Raw genomic sequence first — 18846 nt, 5'->3', positions numbered from 1 at the left:
GTCATCATTGTGTGCTTCTCTTGTGTGCGAGGCCCTGACCTCGCCCACCACACACGGGAGGCCCGCATGCTCACCCGCTCTGAGCCTGCTTTCGGAGTGTATAATGTCGGAAGGAGCAGCGAGGACAGTCCGGTAAGCCCCGTTGCTGCTCTTCCACCGGGTCCCCGATGGGTGCCAGTCGCTGGGCCTCTAGTTTTCCTGGGCTCGGGCTCACATGCTCCACTCCACACAGTCTTACCAGGCCAGGCTCTTGGAGCCAATCAGCAGAGGTGCCGTCGCACTTACAAAGTTATACATTGACTATGGAAGATACACGGTACCCCTGAAACGTAGTTTCGAGCGGGATTAGGAAGGGGGCGCCACTCGCTGAAATTACTGCGCCGCAGGCGGTGAAAGATAAAGACGGGAGGGTCGGAAGAGGCAGCGAAGAGACGGCGAGGAGAACTGAAAACAACTTTCCTCATGTCTGACTGCTCGCAGCCAGTGGCAGATACTAGCTGGTGTGCGCCGAGTTGAGGTGCTGAATGAACACAAAAGGTGCCTATACCATTTTACATTTCAAATGATAAACTTCCTGGTCAAACACAAATTATTTTGGTTTGAACTGGTATTTTATTTATACCTTATGATTTCAAAACTTTTTTAATGTATCTCTTTATCACAATTTTGAATGAAAAGGAAAAACCTACATTATATACAACATTTACAAAAATAGACAACGTAATTTACAAACACTTATTTACATTCCACATAGTTACTGAAACATACTTGACATCATACATCCTAAATACAAAGCTTTAAACAAACAACAATATGTATTTATATCTGTACTATTTCGAGACCGAATGAATCTATATCCAAATGAAAGACAAAGTCAGAAAAAAGGAGCAAAACCACCAAATGATAACAATTTTCAATTATAGCAGAAATAAATTCGAACTATCAATGTCGTTATAAGCTCCTTGATTGTGTGCTGAGCATGCAGCTGTCGCTGATGCCTCTCTTGTCTCTAAAGCGGCCTGTGGTCTGTTTCTTTCTTGGTAAACAAGCAACAAACACGAGCGCCTCGTGCAGGGGGGGAGAGGAGGGGATCGGGCGCGATTCACTCGCGGGTGCGTTAATTGCGACCAGATGGGCCGCGCGCTCCCGCGAGTGGATCTCCTGACGTGCACGCGTTGGCATTGAAGGCAATGGCAACGCGTGCACGTGCTTGGCTGAAAAGCCTAAGCGCTAGGAAAAGGTTGTTTTCCTTTTCAGCTCATCGCTGCGAAGGCTCGACCTAAAAAGGGATAAAAAGATTAGATGAATATTATACAAGTTAAAAATAGTGTACAGATTTCAAACCTCGGGCTAGGCTAGACAGAACATTATCCGCAGAAATTGTTATTAATGAATGACCAGCGCCTACGCCACATGGCATGTAAAAAACAAGAAACTGAGAATACAACAGGTAGGGAATTATCACATTTTAAAATCCTAAGTGCCTGATGGTACTGCTTGAACCCCAAGTTTCTGCACAGTTGGATAAGCAATCGCTGCCTAAGAGGCTTATAGGATGGGTAGAAGAAGAAAACATGGGGCTCAGGCTCCTCCTGTGCACCACACACTGGACATTCTAGCAACTTAGTGTGAGACCATTGGTGGGAGAAAACCGTGGTAATGTATCATTTCTAAATTGTATATATAGTTTCCTCGCTCCACTGGGAAAAATCTCATCCAAAAATGGCTCAAGTTTGTACTCCTCTTTGTTGCTCAGAAACTCTAAAGTTAAGGAACCCAGCATTTAGTTAGTGAGGATATCCGCCAGCTGATGGTTACAGTGGAGTTTCACCAAATCAGCACGGGACACCTTCATACAAGCAACTTCAGGGTTGCTCCAAAAATCTGGGTTACCCAACCTCTTACTCTCGTTTCTTATATAAGCAAACCATTGGATTTTGTCAGTCCCAGGTAGTCCCATGAGTTCTTTAACTTCATCTCTAAAATACCTCAGTTCTGGGGTTACCCATAGTCTGCGCCAGTATGTTAAAGGGCGTAGACCAATTTCTTCATCTATGGGTCTAATACCTAGATCCAATCTTAGAGGGACAAGGGGAGTACTGACTGGGAGAGCCAACAAGGATCTCAAAAGTGTCCCCACAGTTCTGCCCCGTATAAAATGGCTCTCCTGGCTTGCGCTTTGGAAATTTCCAGAATCGAGGCAACTGGTTTAGAGGTGAATTCCCTGTGCAATTTTAAGACACCTCCTGTGGTCTGTACCAGCCTAAGTTTAGCCTTGGCTATCTGGGGGCCCCACTCCATATTGTCGGTAAGGGTAATACCTAAATATTCAAATACGGTTACCCTATCCAGAATGATACCGTAGAGAAGGGTTGGGACGGGTGATCTTTGGTGGGTTACAGATCATGTACTTTGTTTTTAAGGTGTTAATCTCCAACCACCTTTTCTCGCAAAAGCTGGAAAGATTGTCTAGGGCATGCTGTATTCCCGTCGGAGATTTGGACAATAGGAGGGTGTCGTCGGCAAACATTAGTGCCACTACCTGCTCGTTTCTTTTTTTTTGCAAATATGTTTTTATTGCGAAAATATAGAGTATGCACAACTTACAATGACACCCAGAGCATATACGTGAGAGGAACAACAACATGCCATCTCTAGAACAATACACAGCCAAATACGGCCCACATCCCGGAGGCTGGGCGGCGTAGGAACAAAGCATGTAATGAGGATAAGGGAGGCGCATTTGTGCACTAAGGATACCAAACCATCAATACATTCCCTGATTTTTACGTTCTAAATTCTGATTGCATATAACATTTCAACAATAACCAAAACCCCCCCCCAAAAAAATAAAGGCATCAGTAGTACAGATTCTAAGGAGGTAAGTCACAAGTGTGGGGACTAGCTAAGGCATGGATCTTATGAAATAGACTGGACCTATGGGGATCACTGCTGTGTACAAGCAGACATTTCAAGGAAACCCGGCGTGGGTACAATGGGCTTCTACACCCGATCGAGACCTCCCATCTCTGAGCCCTCCCCAGCACAGTCGGACTCCGGATCAGTAGGAGTAAACAGGTCAGCGCTGGTGGCATCTGATTCATCCTCCGTCAGCCCCTCCATGCACAGCACCCTCTAGGCAAGCAGATCCTCTTGCAATTTCTCATCTCTGTGAGTACGCTGCATGTGCGTCTCCTCAGCTAGAGCCCATTCTTTCGCATCTCTCAGCCAAAGGGAAAAGTCGGGTGCCCTTTGGCCCATCCACGTGATGGCCACTCGTCTCCTCGCCAGGACCAATAGAAGTTGCAAGAACTTATAGGACAGCTTTTTCTTCCTGGGCTTGGGTATCAGCGCCAGGAGACAATGGAGCGGGTCTAAAAGTAGCCTGATATGCGTGGCCCGGGCAATGTGGGGCACCACTTTCCTCCAAAAGTCTTGAACCGGAGGGCAGACCCATGCTAAGTGCAGAAAGCCCGCTCTCTGCGCTCCACACCGTGGGCAAGTGTGGCGTCTATCGGCTGAGATACGATGCAAGGAGACAGGGGTCATATAGGTTCGGTGGAGAAAGTTAAAGTGTATAAGTTTAAAACGTGCGTTGCAGGAGACCTTGTGAGTTAAGAGCCCTATTCGCTTCCGCTGGTCTGGCTCCAGCGACACCCCTAAGTCCGCCTCCCAAGCCGCCCAAGCCGGCGCCGTCGGGGGGGTTGAATCTCGGCGCATGGCTGAGTAGAGAAGGGAGATCAATCGTCTGCCTCGTCCACAGGACAAGATGATGTCAAGGGTATGCGTAACCGGAGGGGCCGCTGGGTACTGGGGCCACGTTGTCTTGGCCAAATCCTGGAGGCTCCGATAGTGAAGGTATTGCCCCCTTCCCAGCTCAAAGGACTCCATGGCTCGTTCAAGGGATAGGAAAGAGTCGTCTGGGTAGAGATCCGCTAGTGTCTCACATCCACCAGAGCGCCACCCCCGGTAGGACATAGTCTCTTCCAACCGGAGTACCAGGGCCAAAATCCATATCGGAAGCTCCCTGTGAAACGGCGCTCGCCGCAAGACCTTCTCAGCAAACTGCTGCCAGATTTCGGCCGTGTGGCGCACCACATACGGTAAGGCGTCATCGGTGCCTCGGCCCTGCATCAATGCCTCTCTTAGAACCCTTTCATTAGCCGTACCGGCTAGCAGTGCCAGTTCCCAGTTCTGTTCCTCCGCAAACCACCTCGCCGCCGGGAGGAGCTGCACCGCGAAGTAATATAGTTCGAATCTCGGAGCCTCAAGGCCTCCCTCCTCCCATGAGCGCACTACTGTGCGTAAAGCTACCCTGCTGCGCCCACCCGCCCAGAGCAGGGAAGTGAGGAGCGAGTCCAAAGTGCGAAACACTCGGGGAGGCAGCGGACATAGGGTATTCTGTAAGACATATAGGATTCTAGGGAGCATCACCATCTTGGCAACTGCCAACCGTCCCATGAGAGAGAGAGGAAGCGTATTCCAAAAGGTGACAGACTTGCGGAGGGCCATAAGCACCCTGCCAACATTGTGAGTCAGCAGGGCTTCATCAGACGCGGCCAACTGGATGCCAAGATAGCGGAACGCCTCCCATTCATAACGGAGGCCCTAGTGGGGTCTATCCACGCTTGGGTCCGGGACGCAGCCCGTCAGCGGGAAAACTAGGGACTTGTTAAGATTAATACGCAACCCAGAGGCCACAGCAAAGAGGTCCAGGACCCGCATCAAGGCGGGAAGGGCCTCAGAGGGGGAGGCAAGATAAAAGAACGCATCATCCGCGTATAGGGATATCACATGAGCAGTGTCACCCACGGCTATTCCCCAGCGCTGTAGTGCAGCGCGGACGGATACGGCAAGGGGCTCAATCGCGAGTGCGAAGAGGAGGGGGGACAGAGGACAGCCCTGTCGGGTACCCCTCCCCAACAACCACTCCTCCGAACGGGCCGATCCCAGCCGCACCCTGGCCCGAGGCGCTCCGTAGAGCACCCGGATCCAGGCGCGAAATTCAGGTCCGAATCCCGTCTTCTGGAGCACTTGCATCAGATATCCCCAGTGCACCGTGTCAAAGGCTTTAGCTAGATCGATCGACACCAAAACATGAGGGCCCTCTCGACCCCTTACCTCATGTAGGATATGGTTCAGGCGGCGCAAATTCATCGCCGTATTACGACCCGGGATAAATCCGCACTGGTCGGGATGTATCAGCCGAGTCATAAGTGGGGCGAGGCGAGTGGCCAACAACTTGGTGAGGATTTTTGCGTCCGTATTAATCAAGGTGATAGGGCGGTATGCCGCGGGGTCAGCACTATCCCCGCCCGGCTTTAAAATCATGCACACTTCTCCCTGGTTCATAGTGGGCGGAAGGGCGCCCTTTCGCAAAGCCTCATTATAGAGTTGCAACAGGAGGGGGGCCCGGACGTGACTGAAGGAGTGATAGAACTCTGCCGGATAGTCGTCTCCACCAGGGGCCTTGGCACGAGGGAGGGCGGCCATTGCCGCAGTTATCTCACTCAGTGTCAGTTTCGCGTCTAGTTCTTTTGCCGCCGCTTCCGGCAAGGCTTGGAGGTCCAGTTCCTCAAGATACGTTTGATAGGTATCTTCCGTAACCGACGGGTCCGCCTCATATACCGACTGCAGGTGATTTCGGAGGACCTCGAGGATATCTGATTCAGAGTGGACCATAACACCATACGGGTCGCGCAAGGCAACTATCCTTTCAGGTGCAAACTCACGGCAAAGTATCCAGGCCAACAGGCGGCCAGATTTATCGCCCTCATGGTGGAGACGCTGCCGGTACTGGCCCAGAGTAAATTTGTCAAGCCGGGAGAGGATGTCGTGGATCGAGACCAAAGCGTTCTCTTCAGCCTGTAGATCTAGGGTGTCTGGGTCGGGGCGGGACTGGGTGCGCCGAAGCGCAGCCTCCGCATCCTGCAACTCAGACAACAGTTGTTTCCTGACACCATAGGTGAGGCCCATACACGCCCCACGCACCACTGCTTTCAATGCATCCCACTTAGCAGAATAGGGCAGCTCGTCACCTCCCCAATTGAGGTCCACATAGTCCAACAGTGAGGTCGCTACATGATCCTTACCCACTGGATCTTGAAGGAGGTCAGCGGGCATTCTCCATGTGCTGGGGGGTGTAACTCGATCAGGCCACTGCGCCACACACGTCACAGGGGCATGGTCCGACAAATACCGGGCCTGATGGGTAACCGTCAAGGTAAGAGACGGGGTGAGGTTAGCCGCCAGTACGCGGTCCAATCTGCTATGGGTACCAAGCGTTGGGGTGTAGCATGTATAGAGCTTCTGCGCAGGATGACAGGCCCTCCACACGTCCAACGCTCCAAGATTGTGCATCACTTCCCGCAACCGTGCCGTCATACGGGGCTTAGTGCCAGACCGGGGCGGATGGCGGTCCAACTCAGGGTGCAATATACAATTAAAGTCCCCAAACCAAAGGAGGGGTGCATCCAAGCTAGGGGCCACCAGGTCCTGGATCCGAGAGAAAAAAGCCAGGTCATCGGTGTTCGGGGCATAGGTGTTAAGCAGCAGGAGTTCCTTGTCATCCAATCTAAGTCTCACCAACAGGTATCTACCCTCTACATCCGCGTCAACATACTGAACAGCGCAAGGGATCCCCGGAGCCACCCAGATGAGGACCCCTCTAGCATATGTAGAGAAGGAGGAATGGAAAATCTGGCCCCTCCATTTCTTAGACAGGCGCTGCGCACCGTCATCGTTTAAGTGGGTCTCCTGCAGACAAGCTACCGAAACCCCATGTCGCTTCAGAAAGGTGAGCACTCTGTGTCTCTTGGTGCAAGTACCCAACCCACGCACATTCCACGTTAAAAATTTAAATCCCATGTCCAGCCATTACGCCCGTTCGGGGCACAGTAGAAATACAACATGACCTGCTCCCACTCGGTCCCCACAACAGTTAGATTGAAAGGAGGAGCACCACGAGGGAACCCTCCACAACTCATACTCAATATACACATGATGCCAGCAACAATTTCTGCGTAAAACCCAACCCACCCCCCATTAACCCCAACATCCGAAACATTTGCATATGATGTCAGCAATACCCTTTCCAAGGACCCCATTCCACCCTCCAAAAACCCCCCAAAACACAGAACTTGTGCAAAAACAGCTTCCCCACCCCCACCCACGAGCAAAAGGATAGCAACAAAGAAAAACGCCACCCTGCCCTTCACCTGCCAGTGCCAGGACGTACACAGCCACCCCATACAACACACTCGACCCCCACTCACTCAAAACAAGTCAACCCCACCCACCCTCCCTCCCAGCTCCCCAAGAGACCCAATGAATCCAAAACATGACCCGGGCATGTCTTCTCACCTCCATTAGTAGTGTGGCCACAATGTTGCTCCAGGCAATAGTCAGCCCCACCCTCTCCCCCCGCATCCCAGGCCACAGGTGCGCAAGCCTTCCGGCATGGTCCAATATCCAGAAGCCCAAACGACAACCTTGTCTCAGAGAGGGCCGTCTCCGGGACTTCCGGGGCCGTGGTGTTTGTGTCCGGTGGCGTTTCCTGGAAGGTGTCCGGCACCAAAGTTTCACCAGGGGCAGGATCCCCAGTTGAGCTCGAACCCGCTCTCATTGGTGAGGGTTCCATACGAATAGCTCCATCCGCCCCTACTATAGGCCGCGTCTCAGGAGATCCGCGGGAGCTAGAATGGCGTCCTCTTCTCCCTCGTCGCCTCTTCTGCAGTCTGGTCCCCCAAGCCTCACGTGAGCCACCTCGCTCACCCGGAGGCAGGTCATCTCCTCTGATCTCAAGCCACTCCCAGACCTCCGCTGGCGTCTCAAAGAAGTGTGCGCGGCCCTGGGAGAGCACCTTGAGTTTGGCAGGATATAAAAGCATATATTGGAGCTTCATTTCACTGAGTTTTTGTTTAACAGCCAAGTAGGATTTTCTTTGTTCCTGTACTTGTTGAGTGTAGTCAGGGTAGATTGACACGCGACTGTTCTCGATCATAAGGGATTCCACCTCCCTCGCAGCCCTCAGGATACAGTCACGATCCTTATAGTTCAGGATTTTTGCAATGAGGGCTCTAGGAGCCTCGCCGGGGCGTGGAGGGGGCACAAGGGCTCTATGCGCCCGTTCCACAATGAAGACGCTGGACAAACCAGTCGGGCACAGGTGCGTGCGGATCCAAGTTTCCAGGAAGCGTTCAGGATTCCTCGCCTCCAATCGTTCCGGCACTCCCAGGACCCGTATGTTGCTCCGACGGGCCCTCCCTTCCGCATCTTCTGCACGTCTCTCCAATGCGCGGGTGGTAGAGGTAAGCTGGGCGACTGATTTCTGCAAAGAAGCGACCTCTCCCTGTAATAGTGTGATATTGCCCTCTGCGTCTGAAACCTTATCTGCCACCTTGCGGAGGTCGGTCCGCAGTAAGTTAACATCAATGGAGACCGTCTCTATCTGACGCTCCAGGGCAGAGTGGGAACCCTGAATAGCCTTAAGGATTTCAGCTCTAGAAGGTTCCGCAGGACCCTCACTCACGTCGTCAGGTCCCGTCTGCCGTGTGATCCTCAGTGGCTGCAGACGTGGAGTAGTATACTGCACAATTGTGTTGGGCTGGGAGGCCTTCGAGGATCGGTCTTTACGTGTCGCCATGGTTATAGCTGCAGCCCCTATCCAGCACGTTCCACGGTATCCACACCGGGCCTCACCAGTCAAAGAGGAGTTAGTCGGTCGGGCCCAGGCCAGGGTCAGCAGGTGCAGCGAGGCTACAGCAGGGTTTACGGCCAATGCAGTGCAGGCAGTGTTCAGGGCAGACCGGGCAATCCAGTAGCCAGGGCAGAGTGGAGGCCGCGTGTATTTGTCACCTCCTCAAATCCAAGAGCGCAGAGGAGAGCAGAGCCCGGGGCCAAGGAGTAGGACAGACGGATCAGGAGGCACGATCACCAATGCCCTTCATAGCTCACTCCATTCCCAGACAGCAGCAGTCCAGTTCAGGGGCTTCAACGGGCGCCCCCCCAGGAGGACGCAGGGCCGCTGTGTGAGCAGTACCAGCGGCGCGCTCCGCCACACGTTGCCACCGCCCCCACAGCAATCCGCCAGGCGAAAGCAGTCAAAATGGCGGTCGGGGGAGGGGTGCAATGTAGCACTAAGGCGCCTCTTCACAGGACCCCCCCCAGGGAACAAAGTACCTATATCCCCTAGGAGGGGGATGCAATGCTGTCCGCAGTCCGGGGGGAGGGGGGGGAGGAAGCAAGGCCACAGCCCTCGCGGGGAATAGCGGCGGGACCAGGCCGGGCCGACCGCCCAATAGCTCGGGACCCGCTCCTCAGTCTGCACGCCCCCAGGGGGGGCCAGGGTAACAGTACTCACGCTCCCCGCTGGTACGGAGAGTGCCTCCGGAGCCCAATCAAGCCATCTCCGGCAGTGCCGCGTCTGGGGCGGAGCTCCACCGCCAAAGCAGAGCGCAAGATGGACGGCGCCTGGACTTCGTCACCTCGATCCCCGCAGAGCCTCGGGGCCTCCCAGCCACCTCTCCTACTTTCACAGGCTCACAGTGGCAGCCGTGGACTGAGCGCCGGGGTCCGCTAAGGATTCGATCGGCCCAGAGCTCGCTGCACGGTAGTTCCGGGCGGTCCGCTTGCAACTCAGCCTCGCGATGTAGGCCCAGGCCGCGGTGTCGCGTGAATCAGCGCGCCACCGCCGCCACCGGCAGTTTCGTTTTCTCCTCACACGGAGGGGTGTGGGACAGCTCCTTCAGATCTGGAGGTCCCAATCGTGTCGGTAAGACTTCCGACACCAAAATCAGGCAAGTTGACAGCCCGGGCAGGAGTTATAGACAGGATTTAGTAGGTCTTCGGGACGGAGCTGGAGGAGCTCACGTCCTGTCGGCCATGTCGCTTGGCCACGCCCCCGCAGCGCCCACCTGCTCGTTTCTTAGCTTGGGTGCATCGATGTCTTTGACCCCCTTAAGATGAGCAATTAGGGCATTGGCGAAAAGACAAAAAAGGGTGGGCGCCAGGACACATCCCTGTCTCACTCCTCTATTGACCAAGAACCTAGGTGTCAGGGCACCCCTTTTGCCACTTCTGACCTGCGCAAAATTGTTTATATGAAGTCTCTTGAGAATGTCAAGAAGATAGATAGGGATCCCCATATCTGCCAATACTTCCCACAGAATGTCCCGGGGTACCAGATTGAACGCCGTCTTGAGGTCAATAAGAATTAAGTAGAGGCTGCCACCCTCTACTTTCACCGTTTTCCAATATAGAAGTTGCAGTCTAAGAAGTTGGACTACGGTGGATGTTTTGTCCCTAAATCCAGCTTGGTAGGGGCTCAATATCTCAGATTCCTCCATCCAGGTCTGGAGACGATCGAGAATAATCCGTGCAAAGAGTTTTTGACTCACGTCGATCAAACTGATCGGGCGGTAGTTTGCAGGGATTAGTGGGGAGCCCTTTTTGAATACTGGGACAATCTCCGCCCCCAACCAAGTTTCAGGTATGGGGGATCCCTGAAGTATGGCATTAAACATCAGACAGAAGTACGGAATCCAGATCACAGGTTGGTCCCTAAAAAGATCCCCGGGGATTTTATCAAGACCAGTCGCTTTTCCTGCCGGGACTCTCCTAATCGCTCCCTCCACCTCCAACAGTGTTATCCTTGTGCCTACTACTGGTTTAAGAATAGGCAATGTGAGAGCTTCTTCCAGGCAACATGGGAAGTCATTGTGTTCATTCTGGGGGGTTATCAGGCTCGTGGAGGTACCCACTTCCGTCGAGTACAGCACCCGGAAGTGTTCCATCCATCTCTCAGGCACGATACTCGGCTCATCTGCAACCTGACTACAGCTACTGCCAGTTCTCACTATTGCCCAGAATTCCCACATATTCCTGTTCCCCAAAGCACTTTTTATGCTGTCCCATCTAGTATTTTCCCATAGCTGTTTAGCCTCTGCAATAGCCTGCTTGTACTCCTGCCTCCTGAGTTTTACTTGGCTCCTAGCTGGGGTTTTAATTGACTCAATTAAAAGAGACTTTGCCGTTTTACAGTTGTGATCGAACCACGACTGAGTCTTCTGATTTAGCCTATGTTTGGTCACTACCGGATTAAGTAAATCAGCCAACTCAGCCACCAGCCCCAGGTGTAATTTGGGGATTTTATTTATCATCATTTCCTGTCCGAGCTCAATAGAACCACTGATCTCCATAAGAATCTTATAAACAACTGAGTATAAGGCGCTTATTTTATCCGAGGATTGTTTTATCACAGGCCATTTGAGCCTTCTTCTATCGTTAGAGAGATTCAATTCACTGTTCTGGCTTGTTTTGCCCCCATGGGCAATGCCAGTGTCAGGAAGTCTCAGATTTAAGGCCAGAGTGTTATGGTCACTGTCATGTCGAAATAAAATCTCAAAATCGGTGACCATAGGCCATGTCCTTGTCTCAATCAGGATATAATCTATCGGGGAGGTTTGGCCAATGCAATTAAATATAGCCTTTCCTTCACGATCTGACTGGGTACGTCCGTTACAGGCTCTCATAGAGTGGGCCAAGGTTATAGAATTCAGTTGGAGAGCCAACGGTGACCAAGACTTGATTGGAGTTGTTTGGAGCTCAGGTATAGACCATTGCTCATCTTCTTCTCTAGTTAAAGAATTTCCAATGGCAGGTAAGGGCTCATATTGACAATTGAAATCACCTGCATTAATCAATATACTGTCACCAGAGATGGTGGGGATAAAGGTAACAAGCAGGGCCAAGGTTGGAGATTCTTTCTCCAACTTAACAGGGCGAGAATAGACATTGATAAAAGTCACCCTGAGGTTGGACGGAAACTTGAGTGTGACACATTGAAGATCTATGGTTGGAGTAATTAGTTGTGTCACCATACAGCCCAAGTGCGAAGCTACCAATATAGATAACCCCCCATATGGTCTACCCCTTTCCCCCATCGATGCCAGGTTATTATATGATGCAAAGCCCAATCTTGCCGTCTCATCCCTTGCCCACTTCTCCTGAAGTAGGCATACATCATATTGGTCTATAAAAGACCTCCAATCGGGACAAGCTATTTTGTTAGATAGGCCTGCCACATTCAAGGACAAAATTTTAAGATTGTTCTCCGGGGAAAGCTCCACCCCCCACGGAGAATCCAGATGGACAAGAACTGGAGCGGCATGAATAGTGGTACGAGGGCCACCAGATTCAGGTATTCCGTTTAACCTCTTACAAGGAGATGTATCCCGTTCCTGTAACTCCGGGCCCACCCCAGTATTCGCTATAGGCTGTCTATAGACCTGGTTTAGATGAGACGAAGGTTCAAGAGCCCACGGTCCATGTTTGTGATTTTTAAAAACTTATGGTCCTCTCAGTCAGTCTACATCCTCCAGAGGGCCAAAATGGTTTGAGACCGGGATATTAAAAATGGAGGAATTGTGCAGAAAAAGTTGTGGGAATTTAATGAGATTCCATACGCCAACTACCACAATACAGGGAGGTATAGATTTCACCCATATTTCAGGAGGAAGGGTAGAAAGAATCCAGAGTAAACACTCTAATAGCAGTTTGTTGACCCAAGGGTCAGGAAGGTTGAAATACCAATCTACGAACAACTTCTGGTTACTTAAAGTTAACGATCACACAGTCCCCAGACTTTGTTTTTTTTGTAGAACCCACCCAAGCCACCCTATGCACCATCAAGATCTCACTAGCCCTACTATAGGGAAATTGGAAAATCAATATTTAACTTTTTGAACCAAGTATTTTCTTCTAAGGGAATACCTATATTGCATGTCACGCTTTAGGTGTGGGGAAGGGTTATCCACCCGTTTTTTAGGTACTGAAGAAGCATTGTGGCTCCTTTTTCGGCCATTGGGCATGAAATATGTCGACTTGCCCACACTCACAGATTTAGGCTACTTGGGTACATCACCCTACTAAATTATGTTTTTTAATCCTTGCAAGGGATCCATCATATTAAAGTCGAGTTTGTATCTCTTAGATAGTTTTAGTCTCCCTTCACTTCACTATATACTTTCATGCCACCCCTCATATTCAAAATGCCCTCACACAGGCACTTTTCATCAGGCAGCAAAAATAAAAAGATCTCCGCTAAAGCGACTCTTCGTGGGGCCCATAGAGTATTGTAGCTCTGGCCTTAAAAGGAACACGCCCACTATGAAGCATGACATCCTCATTGATGTGTGAGGGCACCAAGAAATAATCCTTAGGATTCCCCCTTCTTGCCTGCCTTTCTTTCATACTCACTTTTTAATAGGAACAATACTTCCACTGATTTCTGCATGAATAAGACCTTACATCCACTGAATGGGGAGTGGCTCTAACATAAAGAATACCTATTGGCTAAAGAAGATCCATTAGGGCAATGAGTATAGCCCTGACATGTGGTGTCTCCTAACGTCTCAGGTGGAGAGGAATTACCTCATGGTATTTATCTCCATCTGAATCTAAAAAGGTTGGCTTTTCCAGGGAATTGGAGAACCATACCTGATTTTCCCGACTGACTAATTCCAGTGCTGTGCACCCATAATAAAAATGTACTTTACCAATCACAGTGCGATTGGAATACAAAGTCCTATCCTTTACAGTGGCAGTGATTTACACAGAAACATACGCACTAAAAGCATGCTGCCTGCAAATTATTGTGAAAAGAGTAACAGTGCAGTCCTCCAGACATAAAACAAATGGGGATTGTGCCGCTATATCATATATAGGGCTCCCGGTTTTCCATTTTTACGGATATTTACATATAAATACAGACGAAAATCTATATTTCCTTTGTCTGTATTTATATATAGAAACGGCAAAACACTACCAAATGTTACCGCGCTACCGCTGCATGCAGTTTCCTTTGCACGCCGAAATTCATTTCAATCCCTTACAATCAGGGTCTTTTAGCGCCCTCATGTGGACCTACTGGCTCAGGGTCTTTCAGGGACGTCCGTTCCCCAGAGCTAATCCTTGTCGGATCCAAGCGTCAGTGTGTGGGCATGCCAACACCTCCGGCCTCGCCCTCATAACTTTTGCCATTTATTTTGGGGGCTCAACTGACTGTATTTCTTCTTTCCCTGCACTACAGACCACCAGCCTTGAAGACGCCTTCCTGTTGCCACCATCAGCTTCTGTTCCTGCACCGGCCCTTCTCTTTAGTTAAGCATCTCCACGGCTCTGTAGAGTTAGAGGTGGAGGGCCCTGGGCCCACATGTGAGGAGCAGTAAATGACCTGACACAGACACCAGATGAGGGTAGTGGGAATGGCCTCAAGCACGTGCGCTCGGCCCCTTTTATTGCCAGCGTCATGTGACACCATGACGTCTGTGGTGGGTGGGTGTAAAGTGTAATACAGACACTTGAACACTAGAACGTGTCCATGCTAGGACACTACATCCCTCCCATTTTTTAATTGCAAAGACCCACATTCAGAAATCAACCTGTGGGGAAAATAACATGTATCAGGATGCAGTAAAGCGTTCAGCTTCCGCAGTGTCTTTCAATCCGCCGCTGCTTGGAATCACAGATGGTGTTCAACCTGTTGCGGATAACATCAGTTCACAGTGGCACCAGTTTGTGGTGCTCGATGGAAACAGCCTGTTGATGACTCTGCGACCAAATTGTCCTCTCAGTCCTTCTTTTGCTCACTTCCATGGCGACGGGTGCAGTTAGAGTTCTTGTGGTTCGCCGGGGAATGATGCACGATTTCCGGCCTTGGCCTTGGCTTTATTTGTAGTCTATGTCCTACTTGGCAAAAGGCAGATCCATTGCAAGGCATCCCTCTCACTAGGATGACCCCTCTCGTCGGTGTTCCCCTGCCACGGGATATCCTTGAGGTCCTCTTCTCGGATTCGCGCTGGGCTGGATGTGTCCACATCAGTTGTTCCTGCGCCGCCGTCAGTGGGGGTATGGAAGAGACGATGTGTCTCACCTCAGATTCCGCAGCCTCGTCCCAAGGTAGCTGTTGGTTTCTGTCTTTGCTTGCGACGTCTTCGCCCTCCCCGGACCTTACGGATGGGCGTCGGAGGACCGTCTCTCGTCGCGGGGACTGCGTCCCGGAGGCCTCTGCCCCTGGGTCACCACGGCTGGCATGTGTCCAGTGTCCGTGTGACCCCAAAGGTGGATGTCACTAACGGTCTCGCTTGCTCCTCTCCGCAGACCCAGGGTGTGCGGAAACATCGTCTGTCAGCTGGTCTTCTTTGCCACTGGTGTTCTTCCGGCCTCGTGTTCCTCTCACCGTTGTCCTGGCACTGGTCACCTTACTTCTCTTCGGGAGTGAGCGGTCTTCGTCTTCCTGCACTCCTCTCTGTCTTTCCTTAGTTGTTTCTCTGTGAGGACGTTGCTTCGCACTGACTTCTCCTTCTACTCTTAACTGTGGCAACAGGCCACATGGATATGCTTCCTTCTTTTCCACGGTGGCAAACGTGCCACTCAGATCTCTCCTTTTCTTCCTTCCTTTTCACGGTGGCAAACGTGCCACTCAGATCTCTCCTTTTCTTCCTTCCTTTTCACGGTGGCAAACGTGCCACTCAGATCTCTCCTTTTCTTCCTTCCTTTTCGCAGTGGCAAACGTGCCACTCAGATCTCTCCTTTTCTTCCTTCCTTTTCACGGTGGCAAACGTGCCACTCAGATCTCTCCTTTTCTTCCTTCTGCATCGCGACATCACTTGGACCAAACTTGTGTATTCTCTTCTGACCTGGGTCCTCCATGCAGTGCGCGCACCCTGCATGTGTACCCCTGGTCTTGTCCTCGTCGGGGACACTTTCTCCTTCTTCCTCAGCAGCCAGAGTTGGTGTCGCGAACCTTCTTTTCTTGATGCTTTCTTTTCCTGATGGTTGTTGGTGACGTTCGGGGGTCCATGTTTGGAGACCTGTTCATGGTTGAACGTCCTGGACCGGTTGGTGGTCCACTTCTGCCGATGCCTGGCAGGTTGCTTTCGGTCGTCCTGTCGGACTTTGCGCTACAACAGTTCCTGGGGGACCCGTTGTGGGTCAGCACTTGATGGGCGATCATTCTGGGGATCGGCTCCTGGGAGGCGCCATGGATCTGTCGCGGGTCGGCACTTGATGGGCGATCGTTCGCGACGATTGTTCTGCGCGATGGCGCTGCCTGCATTCTTCTTTCTGCTTGCGGTGGCTGTGCGTCGCCACGGGGCGCGTTGTTTGCGCACTTACTGTTCAGGGTTCTGGGGCGCCTGCGGCGTGACGTTGGGTACTTGCTGCTTTGGCTGTCGTCGGGTACTTGATGCTTTGGACCGTTGGCGGGAGTAGTTGATGATGCGGTGAGCGCCTGTGGCCACAAGGCGTCGCTGCTCTCTCCGTCCTTTGATCGCGGCAGTCGTTTCCCTGGACGTTCTTTTAGTGCTTGGCAGCCGTTTCCTCCAGACGTCAGTGCTTGGATGCTTCATGAGGCATTGGTGCCTTTTCCCACGTCGCGTTGGAAGTGGCAGTCGCCGACTCCTTGCTGGTGTGTGTGGGTGTCGCTGGCGCTGTTGCGCAGTTACTTGCTGAGTGAGAGGTTGGATGCTTTCTTGCCGCGGGAGTTTCGACGCTTTCGCTGTCACTTGCGCTGTGGAGAACTTACTTGCTGCGTGAGTTTTCTTGCGTTGTGCAATGCTTGTTTTTTTAGTCCTTGTGGAGGCAGGTGCACTTTTGCATTTGGCCACTGGGTGGCAGTGTTGCTGGATTCTGGTAACAGCTTGTCTTGTTTTCCCCTAATGTGCACTCTATTGTCACAGTGCACAGGGGGCTGGAGCTGCTGCTGCTGTGAGCTGGTGAGTCTCTTGGGTTTGCATCTCTGTTTGCTCACAGGGTGGGGGCACATAGGAGTGCCTGCATGCAAGTAAGGCACTGTTAGTTTGGACCATGTGGTCACTGCTCACACGCTTGCTGTGTGTGTGTCGGCATTCGTGGTGCCTGGTGTGCTGGAGAGTATGTGTGTGCAGGGAAGACGGCTCAGTGTTTTGCCCAGTTCGGGGTATGAGCTTCACTTTAGCAGCGCTGGCAGTTTACAGGCATTTTGGTGTTCCTGGAGCCCACGAGGTGGAGGCTCCTGTTCTCTGCAGCGGCGCTGGCCGCGTGTAGGTGCTTCCTTCTTTCCCCTCCCCGCTCGCTGCAGCCTCGGCAGTCCTCGCGAGGGGGGGGGGGGGGGGGGGGAAGGCAGTGGAGACGCCTCCCTCGCAGGCAGGGGACGCGCGCCACCCCCTTCACTCCTCGCTGCGTGTGTGCGCTTGAGGCAGGCCGCGGGTAGGCTCCGCCGGCTCTGCCTATACAGACGCTGGTACTCCTCCGGCCCTGCAGACTCCGCTCACCGGTCTCCCGCCGCAGCAGCTTCTACTCGCACACGCTGCGCGGCGGAGACCTGCCACTGACATCGCAGACCGCGGGTAGGCTCCGTCGGCTCTGCAGTTTCATTTCCTTTCGGGGTGCCGTCGGCAGGCCGCGGGTGGGCTCCGCTGGCTCGGCAGTTCTTCTTCACTCGGGGGTGCCGTCGGCAGGCCGCGGGTGGGCTCCGCTGGCGCTGCAGAGTCTTCCCTTTGCTGGGGGGCTACCGGCGGGCCGCGGGTGGGCTCCGCTGGCCTGGAACACGTTGCGAGGGGGGTCGGGAGGCGGTTAGCTACTCCGCTCCCTCCCCCTCGTAGTCTATGGTGATTGCGGGTCTGGCCGCACTGTGTTTCACGCCGCCATTAGTCTCTGTGCCCCTGCCGCTTCCAAGCTCACACGCGGCGGGGGCGGGGGACGACTCGGGCAGGCCGCGGGTAGGCTCCGCTGGCGCTGCTTATTGCTGGGCACAGTTCATGGCGGGCACTTCGCCCGTGGGGCTCACCTTCGGCCGGCGGGCCAGATGCTCCGTCGCGGTCGCGGCGGGTGGGCTCCGCCCGGCCCGGGTACCTCTCCGGTGGGGGTCGTAAGCCTCGCGGCCGTCGCAGGTGGGCTCTGGGCGGTCCGCAGCTGCTTGGTGCACTCGGTGGTGGCGGTCGACGCGGGTGGGCTCCGGTCGGCTTGCTGAGGGGCTCCCGGTCACTGCGGGGCTCCGACGTGCCCACCGGTCTTCTCGGCGCGTCGCGCCTCGCCACAGGGGATGCCCTCTAGATGGGCAGCTCTCTTCCCCTTTTCCTTTTGGATTAGCCGAGGGTAGTGGCACGCATGGGCTGCACTACCGGCCTCGTCGCCATTGTAGAGTTAGAGGTGGAGGGCCCTGGGCCCACATGTGAGGAGCAGTAAATGACCTGACACAGACACCAGATGAGGGTAGTGGGAATGGCCTCAAGCACGTGCGCTCGGCCCCTTTTATTGCCAGCGTCATGTGACACCATGACGTCTGTGGTGGGTGGGTGTAAAGTGTAATACAGACACTTGAACACTAGAACGTGTCCATGCTAGGACACTACAGGCTCCAGGGGATCGTATCCTCTGCCGTCATGTGGGTTTGGGGGAGGTGGGGGGTTGTTGTTGTCTTCACAGTACAGTGCCATGTGTCCCATAGTTTCATTGAGGGGCCTGCAGAGAAAAGCAAGGGGTTGCTTAAGTGACTGGTTTATATAGCGGGGTGGAGGGAAAGGGCCGCCGTCGCCCCATTCCATTATTGATTGCTGCCTAGTTAGCACGAGGGTTAACGAACTGCGCGGGACAGCAGGATGGGGGTCGGACCAACTCCAGAGCCATACTTCTGGAGAAGCTGTTCAGCTTCTCAGCGCATGCAGTCCCTCTTGTGTAGAGCTTGGTTGGCGTTGCCTCTCAATAGCCAATGGATGCCACACATCTGAGCCCTACGTTGTTACATACTTCGTTTTTCGATTACATGGAGGAATAAAACTTTAAAAACGTTAAAAACTGTTTTGGGGT

Source organism: Lissotriton helveticus, chromosome 5_1 (assembly GCF_964261635.1).
Source record: "Lissotriton helveticus chromosome 5_1, aLisHel1.1, whole genome shotgun sequence".
NCBI lineage: Eukaryota > Metazoa > Chordata > Amphibia > Caudata > Salamandridae > Lissotriton > Lissotriton helveticus.
Note: the sequence above shows the minus strand (reverse complement) of the source record.